At 53.1% G+C, this 23,247-nt stretch overlaps 2 pseudogenes; both read left to right on the forward strand.

Moving 5' to 3' along the window:
- Nucleotides 1–2,976: 2,976 nt before the first annotated feature.
- On the forward strand, nt 2,977–3,678 carry LOC143641904 (olfactory receptor 5J3-like; annotated as a pseudogene).
- Nucleotides 3,679–22,185: 18,507 nt separating this feature from the next.
- Nucleotides 22,186–23,247, forward strand: LOC143641905 (olfactory receptor 5V1-like; annotated as a pseudogene).

The following is a 23,247-nucleotide window of genomic DNA, read 5'->3' on the forward strand; positions in this document are numbered from 1 at the left end:
ACCATCATGTCACGGCTCTCACGATTCCTAGAACTTGGACCATCACGTCACGGCTCTCACGGTTCCTAGAACTTGTGGACCATCACGTCACGGCTCTCACGATTCCTAGAACTTGGACCATCACGTCACGGCTCTCACAGTTCCTAGAACTTGTGGACCATCACGTCACGGCTCTCACGGTTCCTAGAACTTGGACCATCACGTCACGGCTCTCACGATTCCTAGAACTTGGACCATCACGTCACGGCTCTCACGATTCCTAGAACTTGTGGACCATCACGTCACGGCTCTCACGATTCCTAGAACTTGGACCATCACGTCACGGCTCTCACGATTCCTAGAACTTGTGGACCATCACGTCACGGCTCTCACGATTCCTAGAACTTGTGGACCATCACGTCACGGCTCTCACGATTCCTAGAACTTGGACCATCACGTCACGGCTCTCACGATTCCTAGAACTTGTGGACCATCACGTCACGGCTCTCACGATTCCTAGAACTTGTGGACCATCACGTCACGGCTCTCACGATTCCTAGAACTTGGACCATCATGTCACGGCTCTCACAGTTCCTAGAACTTGTGGACCATCACGTCACGGCTCTCACAATTCCTAGAACTTGTGGACCATCATGTCACGGCTCTCACGATTCCTAGAACTTGGACCATCACGTCACGGCTCTCACGGTTCCTAGAACTTGTGGACCATCACGTCAGGGCTCTCACGATTCCTAGAACTTGGACCATCACGTCACGGCTCTCACAGTTCCTAAACTTGTGGACCATCACGTCACGGCTCTCACGATTCCTAGAACTTGTGGACCATCATGTCACGGCTCTCACGATTCGTAGAACTTGGACCATCACGTCACGGCTCTCACGGTTCCTAGAACTTGGACCATCACGTCACGGCTCTCACGATTCCTAGAACTTGGACCATCACGTCACGGCTCTCACGATTCCTAGAACTTGGACCATCACGTCACGGCTCTCACGGTTCCTAGAACTTGTGGACCATCACGTCAGGGCTCTCACGATTCCTAGAACTTGTGGACCATCATGTCACGGCTCTCACGATTCCTAGAACTTGTGGACCATCACGTCACGGCTCTCATGATTCCTAGAACTTGTGAACCATCATGTCACGGCTCTCACGATTCCTAGAACTTGGACCATCACGTCACGGCTCTCACGGTTCCTAGAACTTGGACCATCACGTCACGGCTCTCACGATTCCTAGAACTTGGACCATCACGTCACGGCTCTCACGATTCCTAGAACTTGGACCATCACGTCACGGCTCTCACGATTCCTAGAACTTGGACCATCACGTCACGGCTCTCACCATTCCTAGAACTTGTGGATCATCACGTCACGGCTCTCACGATTCCTAGAACTTGTGGATCATCACGTCACGGCTCTCACGATTCCTAGAACTTGGATCATCATGTCACGGCCTTGGATTCATTGGCTGATCATGGCAAAGCAGCATGGGAAGAGAGTGATTAGAACTTCAAAATAATCCCAAATACCACCCTACCCCACAGTTCCAAATTCATCTGTCTTCTAGCCTTTTGCTGGAGCTCTTGACTAGGAAACTGTACAGTAGGAGTCTGGCTTTTTCTTCTATAATCTCTTTAACTATTGTTTAAGAGGAGAGTTGACCAAGGCAGAATGAAGAAAGAGATAGCAGAGAGAAGGGTGGTCTCAGATTTGAAAGGATGTGGGACACTCCTCAGGCTTTTAGACTGGTGGTCTGTCATTACTAGCCCCAAACAAGCGGAACCTTCATACATGAAACGGAGCGCTTGGCTTGTTTCTTGTCTATTGGTATCATCACACCTTACCACACCATAGTCATTGAAACGCCGATTTGCCATCATCTCCCAGTTCTGTGGATCTGAAGTCCAGGCACAGTGTGACTCAACTAGGTCCTCTGCTGAAGACAAGGTGTCGGAGAGCTGGCTTCTTACCTAGAGACTCTGGGGAGGATTCTGCTTCCAAGTTCGTTCAAGCTGATGACAGAATTTGATTTCACGTGATCATAGGACCAAGGATGGCATTTCCTTAATATGTGACGCCCTTCATCATCAAGCCAATAGTGGCCTGTTGAATTACGATTGTGAATCGAATCTCTGATTTCATCTTCAGCTGGAGAATCATCTCTGCCTTCGAGGCCCACTCTGATAATACAAGATAATCTGTATTTCAAAGTCACGTGAACTTAATTACATCTGCAAATTCCCTCTGCCCTATTATATCACATTTCCACCTGAGTAAACCAGGTGGTGAAGGTCATGGAGATGACCTCACATTCCATAAGGTGGAAACTGGAGTCGCCGTGTTTTCATGGAAGAGAAACGTTGGCAGGAAAAGTATTTGGGCTCTACATTAATTCATCAACTATTGTTTTTGAACATCAGTGAAGACTGAATTTCTTTCCTTCCAACAAAAGTTGTATAGAGTCTATAGGGATTAAATAGACAAACATTTTGCTTAATAGAATTTTCATACTGATAAGGGAAACAAACACCTAACAAATAATAGTGAGTTGCATGAGCATAAAGTCAGGGACAGGGAGGTAAAGGAGTGAGAGGAAAGGCACACCTTAGTCTTAGGGCCAAGGTACAGTATCTAAAACAGACTTTACCTGATCCAACAAAGAAAGGGTGGGTAAGAGCTCTCCTGGAGTCTGTCACCACACTTCATTATTTTAAAATTCCACTTCCCAATACTCACTTCAGTTGAGGAAGAATTCAAAGAAATGGAAATCCCGACAGTGGCCATTGAATTCATCTTCCTAGGACGTCAATTACAAGATCTGTTCTTGCACGAACTCTATTCTCCTTGGATATCTATCTGATAGTCTTTCTGAGAAATGCAGTCGGAGTCAGTCCTTCCCTCCACCTTTCAGTGGATCATTAACTCAGAACCTGGGTCTCTCGACATCAGCTGCGTACAGGCCTGGTCCAGGCCATGACGGTGAGCTTCTCAGAACAGGTGCAGCCTGAGGGTGTTCCTCCCAGATCCCCTTCTGGTGCCCAGTTCTGACATGAGAGTACCCTCCTGGCGGCCATGGCTTATGACCGCTATGTGGCCACTTGCCGTCCTCCTCAGTACCCGGTCCTCATGAGGGTGAAGGTCTGTGTGGGTCTGGTGACGGGGTCCTGGCTGTGTGGGCTGGTGAATTCGGTCACACACACGGTGCTGGCCACCACACTCACTCTGTGTGGGCCCCACCACATCGGCCCCTTTCTCTGTGACATCCCGTTGCTCCTGAAGCTCTCCTGCTCAGACACCTCTGTCAACGACTCTGTGCTGCACGTGGCCAGTGCCACCATAGGCCCAGCCCCTGCCTCTTCCCTGCAGGCTCCTGCACACTCATCGTCTTGGCGGTCCTCAGGACTCCCTCTGCCTTCTCCCCTGTGCGTCCCACCTCACTGTCGTGGTGGTCTTCTATCAACAGCCAGCTTCAACCGTGACAGGCCCAGAGAAGGCCACTCCCTGGACACGGACATCCTGGTCTCTGGGCTCTCCTGTGTGGTGACCCCCATGTTGAACCCCATCATTCACAGCCTGAGGAGCAAGGAGGTCAGGGTGCCCCGAGGAAGCTGGCTGGGGACAGACTGTAGAGTGAGATCAGAACTAGACGACGGCTCCTTCAGGAAGATTTCTTAACTGTGAACACCTCAGCAGGGATCCGAACAGCATTCTCTCTAAACAGTGTCTCTTGACAGCTGCGGTGCCCCCGCCCACCCAGGCAAGCACACCTGTGACCAGCGCCTCACACTTTGCCATCTCGTGTGCCTTGGGTTCTTTCCAACAAACTCATGTTCTAGAAGTTTCCATTGCTCCCCAGAAGAAGGCCCTATCTGTTAGCAGTCATTTACTTCTTTTCTTTTTTTAAATTTATTTCAGTTGTCAATAGATTTTATTTATTCACATGTGGTGCTGAGGATCAAACCCAGGGCCTCACACAGGCTAGGCAAGTGCTCCACCCCTGAGCCCCAGCCCCAGCCCCATGTCACTTACTTTTCCTGAAAACCTCAACTATAGGCAACTATCATCCATGACTCTAGATTTGCTGATTCTGAGCATTCAACAAGATGGACATGTAGAGTATGTGACCTGTTCTGCCAGCCCCTTTCCCTGAGATGTCCTGGAGCTTGGCCGTTCTGTAGCATGGATCAGTTCTCCATTCACAGAATATTCCTGATGGGTGTATCACCTTTTCCCTGTTCATCAGTAATAGACATTGCGTCATTCCCACTTTGTCTGTTAGTAATAATGCTTAAGAACAGCTTTGCACAAGTGTTGGGTGGACTTCATTTCTCTTGGGTAGGAACATGAGAACAGAACTGCTGCATCACATGGTAATGCTGCCTAATCTGAGTGAATACCAGACTGCGTCCAGATTGCTGCCCAACTTTACATTACCATCAGCCGTGAACAGGGTCTCCAATTTTCCACATCCTCATCAACAATTGTCACTTGTCTTTTTGATGATAACCGTCCCTCGTGGGAGTGGCCACGGGTTATTTGGATTTGCATTTCCATAGGCATCAAGTGTGCACTTCTTCACATAGGTTAAAAATCCATGTTGTTAAGGGGATTTTGAACTTTAGAAACTTAACACTGCTTAATGTTGTAGTCCAAACTTTGGTGTAATAACGTGCTGCGAGGTCTCCAGACTCCTACCTTCTCCTCAGCCCCCCTACGGCTGTGTCACGTCTCAGTGCCTTTTCCCTTGGACCTGCACGGCAGCAGTGTCGTCACCAGACCATGAGCAATGAGAGGAACAAGAATCAGGTTATAAAGGCCATGCTATAAATGGTGATGGTGGGAAAGAAGGAACGCTGCACCAGGAAGCAGCCCTAACCCTCAGTGCCTTAAAGTCAAGACGGCCGATAGGGTGCTGGTCCCGTGGTACAGACACGTGTCCGACTGGCAGGGCATGGAGCACAGCCCAGGTCCATGCCATGGCCAAGCTACGTGGACAAAGGAGGAGATTCTCTTATGCATTGAAGAATCCAACCAAGTAAGCCCCTGTCCTCGCATACCCCTTTGCTCCCTGCTGGGAAGGAGGAAAAGACAGTCTTTCAGGTTTTGGTTCCAACATTTCAAACAACAAGTCTGGTGCTGAAATTCACCCACAAGTGCCCCAGAGGAGGTAGGAGCTGATCTCTTTGCATGCCGGGAAAAGATGATTGCAAGACCTTAATGAATCCAGCAGAGGATTAACTGCAGTTCACTTCTACAGTTTCTATTCAGACCCGGCCTTCACATGGTGTTTGCACACTGAGCGTCCCAGAACAGCTGCTGAGAGACAAATTAGGTGGATACTCCCAAAGGTTCAGTCCCCAGGCCTTTATAAACGGCCACCCTAGGAAAGAGAATTCCCGAGAAAACAAAGAGGACTTTGAACTCCTGTTTGAAGCAAGGATTATGTTCTAGGAAGTTCCTGCAGGAACTCCATCATGATGCATGGAGGCCAACAGCCAGTTTTACCAAGACCCGATTTCTCCACTACTGGGGAGGCAGCAGGACCTGCCACCAAAGCCAGAAACATGGGTTTTCATCACGAGTGAGCGGTGAGTAGTTCCTTCATTCACCATCACAAATCAGACAAAAGTCTCCCCAGCTCAGGATTCCTACCTCTTAAAAACAATGGTAAGGCATAGTACATATTTTGTCATCATTTTCATGATATTATGTAATGACATAGTCTTAATATCACTTTTTTTTCTGGTACCGGGAATTGAACTCAGGGGCACTCAAACACTGAGCACATCCCCAGCCCTATTTGTATTTTATTTAGAGATAGGGTCTCAATGAATTGCTCAGTGCCTCGCCATTGCTGAGGCTGGCTTTGAACCCACAATCCTCCTGTCTCAGCCTCCTGAGCCGCTGGGATTACAGGCATGCGCCACCGCGCCTGGCTTAATATCACTTTTTGTGTGTATCAATTTCTAAAATAGTAATAATAAAAACAGAGTTGAAATGACATTAGAGTTTGTCTACTTGAAATTCTGAGGAGTGCCTGAAGTAAGATAATATGAATAGAAAATATGTTCATGGTAAAATATAATACAAAACATTATTCTTACTCTAATTTTGACAAGCAGAACAGTAGCAATGATTTTCAAGGAGAAAACATAGAGTCACATCTCCTTTGATTCATTATGATATGACAGCGTGGGGCACACAATAATTTGTTTGAATAAAATATTAAATTTGCATAACACTCAGATTTGGAAACTTTTGCTCACTCGGCTACGGGTTCTCATCTTACGTCCAACACAGCGATGATTGGGAGGTGTGTGGCAATCAGCTTATTTACTAAAAGGAATCTGGAAGCTTGTGAATCATCCACTTCTCTCAGTCACTTTTTAAAAGAGATTTCACAGGCCCAAGGTCATTCCTAAATAATTTCATTCTCAATCATTTGTCTTCTGGGATGATTTACTAATTCAGAAAGAAGGAGAGCCGCTGCTCTCAGTTGGAAAATTGGCAACATCACTAAGTGTCTGCATGGAAACTGCTCAAGAGAAGGGCACAGCACGTTCCCACAGGCAGGGGACATTCATGTACCCAGGGTCACCTGGGCCAGAGTCACGGAGGAGAAATGCCCTCCGGAGTTCACCTGGGATGCCCTTTCCTCGCTCTCTGTGGGTCTCTGACTTCACCTGTTATAAAATCCGTGCTCATATAGCTGGAATCCGGTTAGCGGAACAAGGAGGTGCGAGTCTGAAGAGTCAAAGAAACTCAGATCCAGCCCATGAAACCTGAAAGGGAAGGGGTTTCACTCCACGTGAGTCCAACAGTTTGGCCAGTGAACTCCCGAGTCGGCCGGGAAGGGTGATGGCAAGTCTTGTAGGAAGGTGTCCAAGTCACCAGAGAGAAATATCCCAAATTTACATACGTATTGAAGTTTGAGAACAGTCAAGTATTCGATGACTTCTGAATGTCTTCAGATTTCTGCGTCATACCACCCGTATTATGTGGACGTATGCCTGTAGTGGCCTGGTTCAAAGTGAAGAGAGTTAACGTTCCATACCAATAAGTCAATTTTGCCACAAACACCTAGAATCATCTGGACTTTCAGAAAAATCCTCCTGAGTGCTGTCATTGATCGGTGTGTGTGTGTGTGTGTGTGTGTGTGTGTGTGTGTGTTTTAAATAGGCAATCTACTAGGCAACATGAAAATTAAGTCTTTGGTTTTAAATGATTGCTTCATATTACATGAAATATGAATAGATGTTCTGTTTTTCTTATGTGCTTGAAGAGTTTTCAGACCAGTTACCTTGGTTGATTTTATGGCCATTTTGTTTCCTTTAAGGATGGAAACCCTACGATGAGTTAACAGAACATTTCATCAGTGTTATTTATTATTTTCCTATGTGTCTCTCCACTCATTACTTACTTGAAAGATCCTGGTAGAATTCAGATATGTAAAATATGTGGGTTTTTCACTCATTCACTGTGTTTTGTTTTGTGCTTTTGATGAGCTGGGTCATAATGAACTTACATTGATATGTTTAAAAACATACTTCTTTTAAACTCAACATGACTTCTTCAAGGTATTTATTTTAGTGTATAGGCTCAGCCTAAGAGAAAACATTCCCAATCTATTTTTCCAGTGAAGTTTATCCTTACCTACAGGGAGAGAAAGACCATTCCCAGACAGCAGAGGTTTCGAGGTTGCGGGTGCCTGTTGATATGCACCAGCACAGAACTCGGAGAGGGAGGTGTCCTGAGTGTCCCACAGACTGCAGTGTAAGTGGACTTGCCTCAACGGACTTTGATCATGATGGTGATGATCATCCTGCTGACCTACACAAACGTGGGAGATGAGGGACGTGGAAAGCGGAGTGGACATCACTCCTTACTCTATCCCTGGCCCACAAAAACTTAGACTAGTAAACCAGGAAAATTCATTATTATTGTTCTTAGTCTCCTGCATACACACACACACACACACACACACACACACACACGTACATGTGTGTCTTTATATATATGCATCTCTGAGAAATATATTGATAGGGCATTAAATATATATGTAAATATCATTAAATATAACTACATTTAAATATAACTATAGTACAGTTAATGTATATTATATATAAATATAATTATGATCACATATAATCATATTTACAATAAATAATTTCTATGTAATTATATCATATTATATATGTATCATTATAGTCACATGTGTTTATATAATTATACATAAACATAATTACATTTAAATATAATTGCAGTATATTTAATGTTATATGTTATCATGTGGATATATAATATATAGTTGTATATATAATCTAGTATATTGTGTAATACAGCACATGTATTTACATAATATTTTGATAATATATTTCTCAGTGATGCCTTCAAGTCATATTTAAAGTAATCAATATGTGTGATTCAGAAAGCATAATTGGCTAAATGTGTAAACATTAAAAATTCATATGGTATTTGGTTGGACAAAGATCATGTATTGCTTTCTGTTTATGGCTCAATGTCTCATGGGAGGTGTCATTTCTTTCTATGAATGAACCTAGACATCTACCTGTAAAAGTGTTGTAGCACCCTCCTTTTCAACATCATGAGTTAGAAAACGGTGTCACTGATTTTCAGTGAATTTAAACCCCGTGGCGTTGCTGGAGAAAACAGAGAAGGGTGCACACACTGCTCCTGACTGAAGACTCTGGACGTGGCTCAGCTGGGAAGCGGTGCCCACAGGGTGCAGAAGGATCGTTGCAGAGAGCAGAGGTTGGAGACTGGGGTGCAGAAGGATCATTGCAGAGAGCAGAGGTTGGAGACTGGGGTGCAGAAGGATCGCTGCAGAGAACAGAGGTTGGAGACTGGGGTGCAGAAGGACCGTTGCAGAGAGCAGAGGTTGGAGACTGGGGTGCAGGAGGATGGTTACAGAGAGCAGAGGTTGGAGACTGGGGTGCAGGAGGACCCTTACAGAGAGCACAGGATGGAGACTGGGGTGCAGGAGGACCCTTACAGAGAGCAGAGGTTGGAGACTGGGGTGCAGGAGGACGGTTACAGAAAGCAGAGGTTGGAGACTGGAGTGCAGAAGGGCCGTTGCAGAGAGCAGAGGTTGGAGACTGGGGTGCAGGAGGATGGTTACAGAGAGCAGAGGTTGGAGACTGGGGTGCAGAAGGACCGTTGCAGAGAGCAGAGGTTGGACACTGGGGTGCAGGAGGATGGTTACAGAGAGCAGAGGTTGCAGACTGGGGTGCAGGAGGACCCTTACAGAGAGCAGAGGTTGGAGACTGGGGTGCAGGAGGATGGTTACAGAGAGCAGAGGTTGGAGACTGGGGTGAAGAAGGACCCTTACAGAGAGCAGAGGTTGGAGACTGGGGTGCAGGAGGATGGTTACAGAGAGCAGAGGTTGGAGACTGGGGTGCAGAAGGACCGTTGCAGAGAGCAGAGGTTGGAGACTGGGGTGCAGGAGGATGGTTACAGAGAGCAGAGGTTGGAGACTGGGGTGCAGGAGGACCCTTACAGAGAGCAGAGGTTGGAGACTGGGGTGCAGGAGGATGGTTACAGAGAGCAGAGGTTGGAGACTGGGGTGCAGGAGGATGGTTACAGAGAGCAGAGGTTGGAGACTGGGGTGCAGGAGGACCCTTACAGAGAGCAGAGGTTGGAGACTGGGGTGCAGGAGGACGGTTACAGACAGCAGAGGTTGGAGACTGGGGTGCAGAAGGGCCGTTGCAGAGAGCAGAGGTTGGAGACTGGGGTGCAGGAGGATGGTTACAGAGAGCAGAGGTTGGAGACTGGGGTGCAGAAGGACCGTTGCAGAGAGCAGAGGTTGGACACTGGGGTGCAGGAGGATGGTTACAGAGAGCAGAGGTTGCAGACTGGGGTGCAGGAGGACCCTTACAGAGAGCAGAGGTTGGAGACTGGGGTGCAGGAGGATGGTTACAGAGAGCAGAGGTTGGAGACTGGGGTGAAGAAGGACCCTTACAGAGAGCAGAGGTTGGAGACTGGGGTGCAGGAGGATGGTTACAGAGAGCAGAGGTTGGAGACTGGGGTGCAGAAGGACCATTGCAGAGAGCAGAGGTTGGAGACTGGGGTGCAGGAGGATGGTTACAGAGAGCAGAGGTTGGAGACTGGGGTGCAGGAGGACCCTTACAGAGAGCAGAGGTTGGAGACTGGGGTGCAGAAGGACCGTTGCAGAGAGCAGAGGTTGGAGACTGGGGTGCAGGAGGACCCTTACAGAGAGCAGAGGTTGGAGACTGGGGTGCAGGAGGGCCGTTGCAGAGAGCAGAGGTTGGAGACTGGGGTGCAGGAGGACCGTTGCAGAGAGCAGAGGTTGGAGACTGGGGTGCAGAAGGACCGTTGCAGAGAGCAGAGGTTGGAGACTGGGGTGCAGAAGGATCGCTGCAGAGAACAGAGGTTGGAGACTGGGGTGCAGAAGAACCGTTGCAGAGAGCAGAGGTTGGAGACTGGGGTGCAGGAGGATGGTTACAGAGAGCAGAGGTTGGAGACTGGGGTGCAGAAGGACCCTTACAGAGAGCAGAGGTTGGAGACTGGGGTGCAGAAGGATGGTTACAGAGAGCAGAGGTTGGAGACTGGGGTGCAGGAGGACCCTTACAGAGAGCAGAGGTTGGAGACTGGGGTGCAGGAGGACCCTTACAGAGAGCAGAGGTTGGAGACTGGGGTGCAGGAGGATGGTTACAGACAGCAGAGGTTGGAGACTGGGGTGCAGAAGGGCCGTTGCAGAGAGCAGAGGTTGGAGACTGGGGTGCAGGAGGACCCTTACAGAGAGCAGAGGTTGGAGACTGGGGTGCAGGAGGGCCGTTGCAGAGAGCAGAGGTTGGAGACTGGGGTGCAGAAGGATCGCTGCAGAGAACAGAGGTTGGAGACTGGGGTGCAGAAGAACCGTTGCAGAGAGCAGAGGTTGGAACTGGGGTGCAGGAGGATGGTTACAGAGAGCAGAGGTTGGAGACTGGGGTGCATAAGGACCGTTGCAGAGAGCAGAGGTTGGAGACTGGGGTGCAGAAGGACCCTTACAGAGAGCAGAGGTTGGAGACTGGGGTGCAGGAGGATGGTTACAGAGAGCAGAGGTTGGAGACTGGGGTGCAGGAGGACCCTTACAGAGAGCAGAGGTTGGAGACTGGGGTGCAGGAGGACCCTTACAGAGAACAGAGGTTGGAGACTGGGGTGCAGGAGGATGGTTACAGACAGCAGAGGTTGGAGACTGGGGTGCAGAAGGGCCGTTGCAGAGAGCAGAGGTTGGAGACTGGGGTGCAGGAGGATGGTTACAGAGAGCAGAGGTTGGAGACTGGGGTGCAGAAGGACCGTTGCAGAGAGCAGAGGTTGGAGACTGGGGTGCAGGAGGACGGTTACAGAGAGCAGAGGTTGGAGACTGGGGTGCAGGAGGACCCTTACAGAGAGCAGAGGTTGGAGACTGGGGTGCAGGAGGATGGTTACAGAGAGCAGAGGTTGGAGACTGGGGTGCAGGAGGATGGTTACAAAGAGCAGAGGTTGGAGACTGGGGTGCAGGAGGACCCTTACAGAGAGCAGAGGTTGGAGACTGGGGTGCAGGAGGACGGTTACAGACAGCAGAGGTTGGAGACTGGGGTGCAGAAGGGCCGTTGCAGAGAGCAGAGGTTGAAGACTGGGGTGCAGGAGGATGGTTACAGAGAGCAGAGGTTGGAGACTGGGGTGCAGAAGGACCGTTGCAGAGAGCAGAGGTTGGAGACTGGGGTGCAGGAGGATGGTTACAGAGAGCAGAGGTTGGAGACTGGGGTGCAGGAGGACCCTTACAGAGAGCAGAGGTTGGAGACTGGGGTGCAGGAGGATGGTTACAGAGAGCAGAGGTTGGAGACTGGGGTGCAGAAGGACCGTTGCAGAGAGCAGAGGTTGGAGACTGGGGTGCAGGAGGACCCTTACAGAGAGCAGAGGTTGGAAACTGGGGTGCAGGAGGATGGTTACAGAGAGCAGAGGTTGGAGACTGGGGTGCAGAAGGACCGTTGCAGAGAGCAGAGGTTGGAGACTGGGGTGCAGGAGGATGGTTACAGAGAGCAGAGGTTGGAGACTGGGGTGCAGGAGGATGGTTACAGAGAGCAGAGGTTGGAGACTGGGGTGCAGAAGGGCCGTTGCAGAGAGCAGAGGTTGGAGACTGGGGTGCAGGAGGACCCTTACAGAGAGCAGAGGTTGGAGACTGGGGTGCAGGAGGATGGTTACTAGAGAGCAGAGGTTGGAGACTGGGGTGCAGAAGGACCGTTGCAGAGAGCAGAGGTTGGAGACTGGGGTGCAGGAGGACCCTTACAGAGAGCAGAGGTTGGAGACTGGGGTGCAGGAGGGCCGTTGCAGAGAGCAGAGGTTGGAGACTGGGGTGCAGGAGGACCGTTGCAGAGAGCAGAGGTTGGAGACTGGGGTGCAGAAGGACCGTTGCAGAGAGCAGAGGTTGGAGACTGGGGTGCAGAAGGACCCTTACAGAGAGCAGAGGTTGGAGACTGGGGTGCAGGAGGATGGTTACAGAGAGCAGAGGTTGGAGACTGGGGTGCAGGAGGACGGTTACAGACAGCAGAGGTTGGAGACTGGGGTGCAGAAGGACCGTTGCAGAGAGCAGAGGTTGGAGACTGAGGTGCAGAAGGATCGTTGCAGAGAGCAGAGGTTGGAGACTGGGGTGCAGAAGGACCGTTGCAGAGAGCAGAGGTTGGAGACTGGGGTGCAGAAGGACCGTTGCAGAGAGCAGAGGTTGGAGACTGGGGTGCAGAAGGACCGTTGCAGAGAGCAGAGGTTGGAGACTGGGGTGCAGAAGGACCCTTACAGAGAGCAGAGGTTGTAGATTGGGGTGCAGGAGGATGGTTACAGACAGCAGAGGTTGGAGACTGGGGTGCAGAAGGGCCGTTGCAGAGAGCAGAGGTTGGAGACTGGGGTGCAGGAGGACTTTTACAGAGAGCAGAGGTTGGAGACTGGGGTGCAGGAGGACCCTTACAGAGAGCAGAGGTTGGAGACTGGGGTGCAGGAGGATGGGTACAGACAGCAGAGGTTGGAGACTGGGGTGCAGAAGGACCCTTACAGAGAGCAGAGGTTGGAGACTGGGGTGCAGGAGGACGGTTACAGACAGCAGAGGTTGGAGACTGGGGTGCAGAAGGACCGTTGCAGAGAGCAGAGGTTGGAGACTGGGGTGCAGAAGGACCCTTACAGAGAGCAGAGGTTGGAGACTGGGGTGCAGGAGGATGGTTACAGAGAGCAGAGGTTGGAGACTGGGGTGCAGGAGGACGGTTACAGACAGCAGAGTTTGGAGACTGGGGTGCAGGAGGACCCTTACAGAGAGCAGAGGTTGGAGACTGGGGTGCAGGAGGTCCGTTGCAGAGAGCAGAGATTGGAGACTGGGGTGCAGAAGGACCGTTGCAGAGAGCAGAGCTTGGAGACTGGGGTGCAGAAGGATCGCTGCAGAGAACAGAGGTTGGAGACTGGGGTGCAGAAGGACCGTTGCAGAGAGCAGAGGTTGGAGACTGGGGTGCAGGAGGACCCTTACAGAGAGCAGAGGTTGGAGACTGGGGTGCAGGAGGGCCGTTGCAGAGAGCAGAGGTTGGAGACTGGGGTGCAGAAGGACCGTTGCAGAGAGCAGAGGTTGGAGACTGGGGTGCAGAAGGACCCTTACAGAGAGCAGAGGTTGGAAACTGGGGTGCAGGAGGATGGTTACAGAGAGCAGAGGTTGGAGACTGGGGTGCAGAAGGATGGTTACAGAGAGCAGAGGTTGAAGACTGGGGTGCAGGAGGATGGTTACAGAGAGCAGAGGTCGGAGACTGGGGTGCAGGAGGATGGTTACAGAGAGCAGAGGTTGGAGACTGGGGTGCAGAAGGACCCTTAGAGAGAGCAGAGGTTGGAGACTGGGGTGCAGGAGGATGGTTACAGAGAGCAGAGGTTGGAGACTGGGGTGCAGGAGGACCGTTGCAGAGAGCAGAGGTTGGAGACTGGGGTGCAGAAGGACCGTTGCAGAGAGCAGAGGTTGGAGACTGGGGTGCAGAAGGACCCTTACAGAGAGCAGAGGTTGGAGACTGGGGTGCAGGAGGATGGTTACAGAGAGCAGAGGTTGGAGACTGGGGTGCAGGAGGACCCTTACAGAGAGCAGAGGTTGGAGACTGGGGTGCAGAAGGACCGTTGCAGAGAGCAGAGGTTGGAGACTGGGGTGCAGGGGGACCCTTACAGAGAGCAGAGGTTGGAGACTGGGGTGCAGAAGGACCGTTGCAGAGAGCAGAGGGTGGAGACTGGGGTGCAGGAGGATGGTTACAGAGAGCAGAGGTTGGAGACTGGGGTGCAGGAGGACCCTTACAGAGAGCAGAGGTTGGAGACTGGGGTGCAGAAGGACCGTTGCAGAGAGCAGAGGTTGGAGACTGGGGTGCAGGAGGACCCTTACAGAGAGCAGAGGTTGGAGACTGGGGTGCAGAAGGACCGTTGCAGAGAGCAGAGGTTGGAGACTGGGGTGCAGAAGGACCGTTGCAGAGAGCAGAGGTTGGAGACTGGGGTGCAGGAGGACCCTTACAGAGAGCAGAGGTTGGAGACTGGGGTGCAGGAGGATGGTTACAGAGAGCAGAGGTTGGAGACTGGGGTGCAGAAGGATGGTTACAGAGAGCAGAGGTTGGAGACTGGGGTGCAGAAGGACCCTTACAGAGAGCAGAGGTTGGAGACTGGGGTGCAGGAGGATCGCTGCAGAGAACAGAGGTTGGAGACTGGGGTGCAGAAGAACCGTTGCAGAGAGCAGAGGTTGGAGACTTGGGTGCAGGAGGATGGTTACAGAGAGCAGAGGTTGGAGACTGGGGTGCATAAGGACCGTTGCAGAGAGCAGAGGTTGGAGACTGGGGTGCAGAAGGATCGTTGCAGAGAGCAGAGGTTGGAGACTGGGGTGCAGAAGGACCGTTGCAGAGAGCAGAGGTTGGAGACTGGGGTGCAGAAGGACCCTTACAGAGAGCAGAGGTTGGAGACTGGGGTGCAGGAGGATGGTTACAGACAGCAGAGGTTGGAGACTGGGGTGCAGAAGGACCGTTGCAGAGAGCAGAGGTTGGAGACTGGGGTGCAGAAGGATCGTTGCAGAGAGCAGAGGTTGGAGACTGGGGTTCAGAAGGACCGTTGCAGAGAGCAGAGGTTGGAGACTGGGGTGCAGAAGGACCCTTACAGAGAGCAGATGTTGGAGACTGGGGTGCAGAAGGACCGTTACAGAGAGCAGAGTTTGGAGACTGGGGTGCAGAAGGAAGGTTACAGACAGCAGAGGTTGGAGACTGGGGTGCAGAAGGACCGTTGCAGAGAGCAGAGGTTGGAGACTGGGGTGCAGAAGGACTGTTACAGACAGCAGAGGTTGGAGACTGGGGTGCAGAAGGACCGTTGCAGAGAGCAGAGGTTGGAGACTGGGGTGCAGAAGGACCGTTACAGACAGCAGAGGTTGGAGACTGGGGTGCAGAAGGACCGTTGTAGAGAGCATAGGTTGGAGACTGGGGTGCAGAAGGACCGTTGCAGAGAGCAGAGGTTGGAGACTGGGGTGCAGAAGGACCGTTGCAGAGAGCAGAGGTTGGAGACTGGGGTGCAGAAGGAAGGTTACAGACAGCAGAGGTTGGAGACTGGGGTGCAGAAGGACCGTTGCAGAGAGCAGAGGTTGGAGACTGGGGTGCAGAAGGACTGTTACAGACAGCAGAGGTTGGAGACTGGGGTGCAGAAGGATCGTTGCAGAGAGCAGAGGTTGGAGACTGGGGTGCAGAAGGACCGTTACAGACAGCAGAGGTTGGAGACTGGGGTGCAGAAGGACCGTTGTAGAGAGCAGAGGTTGGAGACTGGGGTGCAGAAGGGCCTTTGTAGAGAGCAGAGGTTGGAGACTGGGGTGCAGAAGGACCCTTTCAGAGAGCAGAGGTTGGAGACTGGGGTGCAGGAGGATGGTTACAGAGAGCAGAGGTTGGAGACTGGGGTGCAGAAGGACCGTTGTAGAGAGCAGAGGTTGGAGACTGGGGTGCAGAAGGACCGTTGCAGAGAGCAGAGGTTGGAGACTGGGGTGCAGAAGGACCGTTGCAGAGAGCAGAGGTTGGAGACTGGGGTGCAGAAGGACTGTTACAGACAGCAGAGGTTGGAGACTGGGGTGCAGAAGGATCGTTGCAGAGAGCAGAGGTTGGAGACTGGGGTGCAGAAGGACCGTTGCAGAGAGCAGAGGTTGGAGACTGGGGTGCAGAAGGGCTGTTGCAGAGAGTAGAGGTTGGAGACTGGGGTGCAGGAGGACCGTTGCAGAGAGCAGAGGTTGGAGACTGGGGTGCAGGAGGACCCTTACAGAGAGCAGAGGTTGGAGACTGGGGTGCAGAAGGACCGTTGCAGAGAGCGGAGGTTGGAGACTGGGGTGCAGAAGGACCGTTGCAGAGAGCAGAGGTTGGAGACTGGGGTGCAGGAGGACCCTTACAGAGAGCAGAGGTTGGAGACTGGGGTGCAGGAGGATGGTTACAGAGAGCAGAGGTTGGAGACTGGGGTGCAGAAGGATGGTTACAGAGAGCAGAGGTTGGAGACTGGGGTGCAGAAGGACCCTTACAGAGAGCAGAGGTTGGATACTGGGGTGCAGGAGGACCCTTACAGAGAGCAGAGGTTGGAGACTGGGGTGCAGGAGGATGGTTACAGAGAGCAGAGGTTGGAGACTGGGGTGCAGAAGGACCGTTGCAGAGAGCAGAGGTTGGAGACTGGGGTGCAGGAGAACCCTTACAGAGAGCAGAGGTTGGAGACTGGGGTGCAGGAGGATGGTTACAGAGAGCAGAGGTTGGAGTCTGGGGTGCAGAAGGATTGTTACAGAGAGCAGAGGTTGGAGACTGGGGTGCAGAAGGACCGTTGCAGAGAGCAGAGGTTGGAGACTGGGGTGCAGGAGGACCCTTACAGAGAGCAGAGGTTGGAGACTGGGGTGCAGGAGGATGGTTACAGAGACCAGAGGTTGGAGACTGGGGTGCAGGAGGATGGTTACAGAGAACAGAGTTTGGAGACTGGGGTGCAGAAGGACCGTTGCAGAGAGCAGAGGTTGGAGACTGGGGTGCAGGAGGATGGTTACAGAGAGCAGAGGTTGGAGACTGGGGTGCAGAAGGACCCTTACAGAGAGCAGAGGTTGGAGACTGGGGTGCAGGAGGATGGTTACAGAGAGCAGAGGTTGGAGACTGGGGTGCAGGAGAACCCTTACAGAGAGCAGAGGTTGGAGACTGGGGTGCAGGAGGATGGTTACAGAGAGCAGAGGTTGGAGACTGGGGTGCAGAAGGAAGGTTACAGACAGCAGAGGTTGGAGACTGGGGTGCAGAAGGACCGTTGCAGAGAGCAGAGGTTGGAGACTGGGGTGCAGAAGGACCGTTGCAGAGAGCAGAGGTTGGAGACTGGGGTGCAGAGCGAGTGCTGAGAGCTGGTGAGCCTCCTCCTGGACACCTTCGGCTCCGCGCAGTCCATGGGCCCTCTCTCCCCTCCCTGCTCTCTGGTGGCTTCATGAGCACCTGTGACTTCCACTGTAAGCTGTGACTCCCAGGCCTATCTCTGGGGGACCTGCCCCCGCTGCCTGCTGGAAGAGCCCGCAGGTACCCAGACCCCAGGCCCAACCCCCTCCCTCCTCTCCCCAGACGCGCTCCTTCTCATTCCCTTCCCACCACTGCCACTCAGCTACCCCACAGACCAGGGCCCTCTTCGTGTCCTGGTCACCAGGGCTGTAGAGTGCTCCACCCAGGCTCCCCTTCAGAGCCTTTCTCCCAAGGTCGCATCTTCAGCTACCAGGCATCTCCTTTGATCTTGTCTTGGCACCGGATCACTCTCCCGTGCAGGACGCGATTCCAGCCAAAGCCAGTGGACCGTAGGGACTGCTGTGGCCTAGAAATAAGGCGTCCCCGCCGCCAGCTCAGGGTCAGCCACAGCAGCAGTGTTCCCGGGTGAGAAGACTAGACCGTGAGACTTGTGACCCGATCCGTGGGTCCACCCATTTTGTGGGTTAGTTATCTGAAAGGCCACTGTACTGAGAGGAGTGCGGGCGGAGTGCGGGCGGGCGGAGTGCGGGCCGGTGGAGTGCGGGCGGAGGGCGGGCGGGGTGCGGGCGGGGTGCGGGCGGAGTGCGGGCGGAGGGCGGGCGGAGGGCGGGCGGAGGGCGGGCGGGGTGCGGGCGGAGGGCGGGCGGAGGGCGGGCGGGGTGCGGGCGGAGGGCGGGCGGGGTGCGGGCGGGGTGCCGGCGGAGGGCCGGCGGAGGGCCGGCGGGGTGCGGGCGGGGTGCGGGCGGGGTGCGGGCGGAGTGCGGGCGGAGGGCCGGCGGAGGGCGGGCGGAGGGCGGGCGGGGTGCGGGCGGAGTGCGGGCCAGTGGAGTGCGGGCGGAGTGCGGGCGGAGGGCCGGCGGAGTGCGGGCCGGCGGAGTGCGGGCCGGTGGAGTGCGGGCCGGTGGACTGCGGACGGAGTGCGGGCGGAGGGCCGGCGGAGTGCGGGCCGGTGGAGTGCGGGGGGAGTGCGGGCGGAGGGCGGGCGGAGGGCGGGCGGGGTGCGGGCGGAGTGCGGGCCAGTGGAGTGCGGGCGGAGTGCGGGCGGAGGGCCGGCGGAGTGCGGGCCGGCGGAGTGCGGGCCGGTGGAGTGCGGGCCGGTGGACTGCGGACGGAGTGCGGGCGGAGGGCCGGCGGAGTGCGGGCCGGTGGAGTGCGGGGGGAGTGCGGGCGGAGGGCGGGCGGAGTGCGGGCCAGTGGAGAGCGGGCGGGCGGAGTGCGGGCGGAGTGCGGGCCAGTGGAGGGCGGGCGGAGTGCGGGCGAGGGCCGGCGGAGTGCGGGCGGAGTGCGGGCGGAGTGCAGTGCGGGCGGAGTGCAGTGCGGGCGGAGTGCAGTGCGGGCGGAGTGCGGGCCGGTGGAGTGCGGGCGGAGGGCGGGCGGAGTGCGGGCCGGTGGAGTGCGGGCGGGGACATGCCCTGGGGAATCACATCTGGTCCCCTGCGCCCTGTCTCCTCCGTCCCCTTCCCCCGCCCAACCTTCTGGCTGCCCTGAGCTAGGGACGCGTCCCCCCTGTCCCCTTCCACCCCGACGTCCCCCTCATCTCAGGCGGCAGCAACGGGGTCAGCTGGCCCCAGCTGAACCTCCAAGCCAGGAGGCCAGAGTGCCTCTCCCCCTCCGGGATGTTCTGGTCAGGCACGTGGTAACCGCGGCAGAGAGTGGACTGACCCAGGGACTAGGTGTGACCACTGGATGCTCCTGCAGCTCATGGGAGGTTCGCGCGTGGACACAGCCGATTCCTGAATCCACAGATTCTGTCATTTTCAAAGCTCAAGCCATTTCCTTCCGGAGGGCCCTGTTTCCAGCCTGCCCTCACCTGGAAGGCGGTCACACCACAGCTGGCTCCTAGGCAGCCCTCCGAGGAGAGAAGAGCGATTTTCTGAGGACCCTGTTAGAAGACCACTCTTATTTTTTTTTAAGGACCACACTCAGAGGGCATGTTTCAGGCAGCCTTCTCATGCCCGTCCTGTTCACCAGAGGTAAGGGATTCACGCCACCTCCTCCAGGGTAGCTGATGAGGTGAAGATCCTGGGCCTCTTTAGAGTACATCACGGAGGAGTGTGGCAGCAACCAGCCAGGGTGACCTCCCAGCCCCGTGCAATTGTGTGAGTCTCCAGGGACTCGGGATGTAGCTGTAGGGGAGGAGGCTGCCAGCAGAGCTCTGAACTCGCAGTCTCCCTTCCTGTAATGACGCCCAGAGAAGGTCACTGAGTTCCAGAGGCCCCACGTCTTCTGTAAACATGAGAGCCATGTAAGCCTTTGGCTTTCCTGTCCGCGTCTGAAGGGATTCATGCCACCAATGTTTCCTGGGACACCAACCTGCCCTCTTCTTGCTTATGGGACAGTGTTCTCACATACGTCCCCCTCCCAGATCCTCCACAACACACACGCGCGCACACACACACACACACACACCCCTGTGAGCATGGTGTGGTTTTACCTGTGGTTCAGGGCCAACAGGAGACCATGCGGGTCAACTTCTCCAAATCCATCTTGAGTGTCTCCTGTTTGCATGGAGTGGAGAGGCAAGACTGGAGACAGGGAAGGAATGTAAAGGCAGTTATAATAACTCAGGAGACCAAAGGTGATGAGGAACCCAACTCTGCTGGTACAGGGAGGAGGGCAAAGATGCACAAGGAGAAAAGGACCAGGGGGTCAGCGATTGGCCGTCCCTGAGTCGGATCTACCTGCTCTGGACAGTATCTCCTGGTTTTATCCCTCTCCTTGTCTTTTTTTAACAATATCTTTACTTCATTTTTTTATTTATTTTTATGTGGTGCTGAGGATGGAACCCAGTGCCTCACTCATACTACGCAAGTGCTCTACACTGAGCCCCAGCCCCGGCCCCTTTCCTTATTTTAAAAAGCGAATTATCTTCCACGTAGAGTAAAATGGAAACATCTCACGTGTGCAAGTCAATAAATGTTTGCTTAGCTATGCACCCGTGTGGTCACTACTCGAATCAACAAGTAAAACATTTCCACCTCAGATAATTCCTTCCAGTGCCTTTTCAATGAGTGTCATCCAGAGAGTGACTATTATTCTCACTTTATCACCAGAGGTTAATGTTGAGTATTTTTGAACTTTCAAAAATGTTTTTGACTTTTTAATTAACATAACCTCAGGTTTATGAGATATAATGTGATATTTCAAGGCGTACACATGACACGATCAGGTCAGAGTCATGGGCATATCTACTTCTCCACACCAGTCATTCCTCTGTGCTGGGAATGTTCAAAATCTCGAGCTGGTTTGACTTTCCGGTCGTCGACCAGGCTGTCCTATCTGCTCTAGACACTGGGAGCCACCTCTCCTCATCAACGCAGCTCTGTACCCATTAGCCACCTGCCCTCCCTAGTCTCTCCCAGGCTAGGGAGAGAATGAATATATTTAATGTGCATTAAAATATTTATCGGACTGGAGATGAACTGAATGTTTAGCCAAAGGGGAGAGATTAAGTTTATTTAAGAGAGATGTAAGTTTATTGATCATCTCAATAGATGCAGGAAAAAGCATTTGACAAAACAGAGCGCGCCTTCCTGTGAAGGCAGTGGAAATACTCGGGACAGAGGAACACGGCTCACACTGTGAAAGCTATCCCTGCTAAACCCAAGGCAGCCTCTTTCTAAGTGGAGAGAGGTTGAAGGCACTCGCTCTGAAAACAGGAAGAAGACAGGGTGCCCTCTCTCACCACTCCTATTCAACTTCATCCTTGAAATTGCCAGAGCCATGGACAGAAGAAAGAATTAAAGGGATACAAATAGGTGAAGAAGGATTCACACCCTCCCTCTTTGCTGAGGGACCACGTCACCTTCCTAAGTTTCTCACTAGAGCACAATAGTCGTACAGAGAGGTTGGGTTGATTGTGAAAAGGTTCTCCGTGCATGGAATCTGATTCACTCCGTTCAGTCCCCGCCCCCATCTCCCTCCCCTCCCCGACCCCATCCTCCTTTCTCTACTGATCTTTCTTGGGGTCATCTATCTGTTAATCGCTGACTGGTGCTTTCTACGTAGACATACAGGTGCTATTCCCTAGGTATACTTCCACGTGCACATAACATGATCTGCGTAAAGGCCTTTCACGTTTCCTCCCATCCCAAACCTTCCCCCCCTCAGTCTCCTTCTACTCCACTGATCTTCCCTGTATTCTGAAGATAGCCAACCCAACCCACCGCATCACCTCCTTTCCTCTGTTTGCTCTAGCCCTGATAATGTCATCATCGTGCAGGATAAGTCAACTTGTGCCTTTCCAAACACAGAGATCAGGATAGATGTAAAATGAGAAAAATTCTACACTGGAAACACTGACGGCAACTCCGACTGCTTCTGCAGACGATGACTCTGCTTTGTAAATTCTTTTCTTAATTTTTTTGCAATGAAAATATACTTCTCCAAAAATCCTATGCTTACACAAAAGGACAACAGGAGCAGAGATTACTGAGACAGTGAGAAATGACTTCACACTATTATGAGGTCGAATGGCTTTCTGTTGGCTTCTAGCAAGTCTCTGGCTACTCCCACCCACCATCACCCCTGCAAATGTGTGCGGTTCCGTGGGTCTGATCCCCTGAGACCAGTCCCACAGGTTATCAGTCTCCAGGCTGCTTTTCTTTCAGTATTATTTGCCACGTGCTGCAGATGGACAAGCCCACTTAGGTGCTCTCAGTCCACTCTCATCATGGTTTCTTTTCTCTGTTTTGTAGCTATGACACCATTGGAAATGAGCAATCAAACGTTTGTCACCGAATTCATCTTCTTGGGATTTTCCAACCACTCCAACCTACAGGGCTTGTTCTTCCTGCTCTTTCTGGTCATTTACCTGACCACTCTCCTGGGGAACATGCTCATAATAGTGGCCACCAGGGTCAGTCCTGCTCTCCACACTCCAATGTACTTTTTCCTCAGCAATTTGAGCTTCTTGGACATCGGCTACACGTCCACCACCCTCCCAGTACTGCTGGTGAACCTCTTCCGGGAGAAGAAGACCATTTCCTATGAGGGCTGCCTTTCCCAGGTCTTCTTCTTTGTGACAAGTGCTGGCACTGAAGGTGTCTTACTGGCGGCCATGGCTTAGGACCGCTACGTGGCCACTTGCCGTCCTCTTCAGTACCCGTCCTCATGAGGGTGAAGGTCTGTGTGGGTCTGGTGACGGGGTCCTGGCTGTGTGGGCTGGTGAATTCGGTCACACACACGGTGCTGGCCACCACACTCACTCTGTGTGGGCCCCACGAGATCAGCCCCTTTCTCTGTGACATCCCGTTGCTCCTGAAGCTCTCCTGCTCAGACACCTCTGTCAACGACTCTGTGCTGCACGTGGCCAGTGCCACCATTGGCCTGAGCCCCTGCCTCTTCCCTGCAGGCTCCTACACACTCATCGTCTCGGCCATCCTCAGGATTCCCTCTGCCTTCTCCACTGTGCGTCCCACCTCACTGTCGTGGTGGTCTTCTATGGACAGCCAGCTTCAACTACGACAGGTCCAGAGAAGGCCACTCCCTGGACATGGACATCCTGGTCTCTGGGCTCTCCTGTGTGGTGACCCCCATGTTGAACCCCATCATTCACAGCCTGAGGAGCAAGGAGGTCAGGGTGCCCCGAGGAAGCTGGCTGGGGACAGACTGTACAGTGAGATCAGAACTAGACGACGGCTCCTTCAGGAAATGCCTTAGTTGTAGAAGTACTGGACTCTTCAGCAGCGATTCTAACAGCGCTCTGTACACAGTGTCTCATGACCCTGTGGTGCCCCCGTCAGGGGAGACACTGGGCTAA

Source organism: Callospermophilus lateralis, chromosome 7 (assembly GCF_048772815.1).
Source record: "Callospermophilus lateralis isolate mCalLat2 chromosome 7, mCalLat2.hap1, whole genome shotgun sequence".
Classification (NCBI taxonomy): Eukaryota; Metazoa; Chordata; class Mammalia; order Rodentia; family Sciuridae; genus Callospermophilus; species Callospermophilus lateralis.